This window comes from Notolepis coatsorum (assembly GCF_963971535.1).
Source record: "Notolepis coatsorum genome assembly, contig: SCAFFOLD_364, whole genome shotgun sequence".
In the NCBI taxonomy this organism is placed as follows: domain Eukaryota; kingdom Metazoa; phylum Chordata; class Actinopteri; order Aulopiformes; family Paralepididae; genus Notolepis; species Notolepis coatsorum.
Window position 1 is genome coordinate 50852 of NW_028173304.1, and position 2500 is coordinate 53351.

Here is a 2500-nt window from a genome sequence, read left to right on the forward strand (position 1 = left end):
CCCCTCACCTCTCCGTCTCCCCCCTCACCTCTCCGTCTCCCCCTCACCTCTCCGTCTCCCCCCTCACCTCTCCGTCTCCCCCCTCACCTCTCCGTCTCCCCCCTCACCTCTCCGTCTCCCCCCTCACCTCTCCGTCTCCCCCCTCACCTCTCCGTCTCCCCCCTCACCTCTCCGTCTCCCCCGGCTCCTCTCCAGTTCGGTCCTGAGTCTGGCCTCTCTCTCCTGCAGGGTCAGCAGCTCTGTGTCCTTGACGACGTCGCCGTGGAAACCTGATTGATGTACTTGTCCCAGGCGCCGCGGGTCGTCTCGACCTCTGAGAGGAGCCTTCAGAGAGATTCAAAACCAACCGCGCACAGACGATTACGTAAGCCATGCACCAGACAGACAGATGGACGGACGGACGGACGGACGGACGACGGACGGACGGACGGACGGACGGACGGCGGACGGACGGCGGGACGGACGGACGGACGGACGGACGGACGGACGGACGGACGGACGGACGGACGGACGGACGGACGGACGGACGGACGGACGGACGGACGGACGGACGGACGGACGGACGGACGGGGGGACGGACGGACGGACGGACGGACGGACGGACGGACGGACGGACGGACGGACGGACGGACGGACGGACGGACGGACGGACGGACGGACGGAGGCGGACGGACGGACGGACAGGACGGACGGACGGACGGACGGACGGACGGGACGGAAGGACGGACGGACGGACGGACGGACGGACGGACGGACGGACGGACGGACGGACGGACGGACGGACGAGGACGGACGGACGGACGGACGACGGACGGACGGGACGGACGGACGGACGGACGGACGGACGGACGGACGGACGGACGGACGGACGGACGGACGGACGACGGACGGACGGACGGACGGACGGACGGACGGACGGACGGACGGACGGACGGACGGACGGACGGACGGACGGCCGACGGACGGACGGACGGACGGACGGACGGACGGACGGACGGCGGACGACGGACGGACGGACGGACGACGGACGGACGGCCGGCGGACGGACGGACGGACGGACGGACGGACGGACGGACGGACGGACGGCGGACGGACGGACGGACGACGAGGACGGACGGACGACGGACGACGGACGGACGGACGGACGGACGGACGGACAGACAGACAGACAGACAGACAGACAGACAGACAGACAGACAGACAGACAGACAGACAGACAGACAGACAGACAGACAGACAGACAGACAGACAGACAGACGACAGACAGACAGACAGACAGAAGACAGACAGACAGACAGACAGACAGACAGACAGACAGACAGACAGACAGACAGACAGACAGACAGACAGACAGACAGACAGACAGACGACAGACAGAACAGACAGACAGACAGACAGACAGACGACAGACAGACAGACAGAACAGACAGACAGACAGACGAGACATGCTAACATACACAGGTTCTCAATTCCCATGGTTGATTGATTGATTGAAAACTTTATTAACAGATTGCAGAATGGGTACAATACAGTACGGCTCAATACACACAATTGTTAAGGGGATGCAGACCAGAGAAAGACTTTCGTCTTGTTTCCACCAGGGCTCCCCATTTTCAATTCATCAGGACATATATGACATACAGATAGTCAGTACTGCTACATCTTACATTTATGACATACCAGATTTGCAAATACAGTACTGTTTGTGAAAGGGGAGTATATACATTTGACGTAGAAACTGTACATTGGAGGAGGTTGGGTGGGGGGGGTTGGGTGGTTATGTAATCACTGCTCCCAACTGCTTACACACGCAATCTATAGCTGGCATCACACACACACACGCACACACACACACACACACACACACACACACACACACACACACACACACACACACACACACACTAAGGCTGTCCCCGAAGCCTTTGGGATTCGAACTTCGTCAGGGTTTTTCGAACGGACGTTCGAAAAATTTAAAAAATATATATATAAATATTCTTTTTTATTATAGTTTTTTTCCCCTCAAACTAAATCCTCAATTTGAATAAAGTGATTATCTGATTAAATGGGTATTTTTTTTTATTAAATCAACTTTCCAGCCCCAGACCCAGCCCAGGGAGAGGCCCCAGCCCAACTAAATCAATTAAATCAACGTTCTTTAATGAATATAACGCATCCGTTTCTTTTAATACTATAATATTAGTGTAGCTTAATCTGTATCTGCAACTGTGAAGAAAAACCCCATTGGTTTAAACAGAATTAATAGAAAAAGATATAAAAAATAAAATAAATTTATTAAAAATTTAAATTCAAATGTTGATTTAGAATTCTAATGCCAACGTAACGAATGAAAGTTCGAACGTTCGGGCTCAGCCCTAACACGCACACACACACGCACACACACTAGACCAGGGGTAGGCAACCCTAGGCATGCGTGCCTGCATAGGCACGCGGGGCATTTGCATAGGCACAGGGGGCAGCAGTAAAAAAAAAAAAAAAA

General features: G+C 55.3%; 1 pseudogene across 1 annotated transcript in view; it reads right to left on the reverse strand.

Moving 5' to 3' along the window:
• Positions 1–123: 123 nt before the first annotated feature.
• The window catches only part of LOC311247817 (coiled-coil domain-containing protein 57-like), a 29709-nt pseudogene continuing 27332 nt past the window's right edge, over positions 124–2500 (reverse strand). Inside the window, exon 9 of the transcript XR_014621016.1 lies at positions 124–324. The product of XR_014621016.1 is annotated as a coiled-coil domain-containing protein 57-like (transcript). The remainder of the gene's footprint in view (positions 325–2500) is intronic.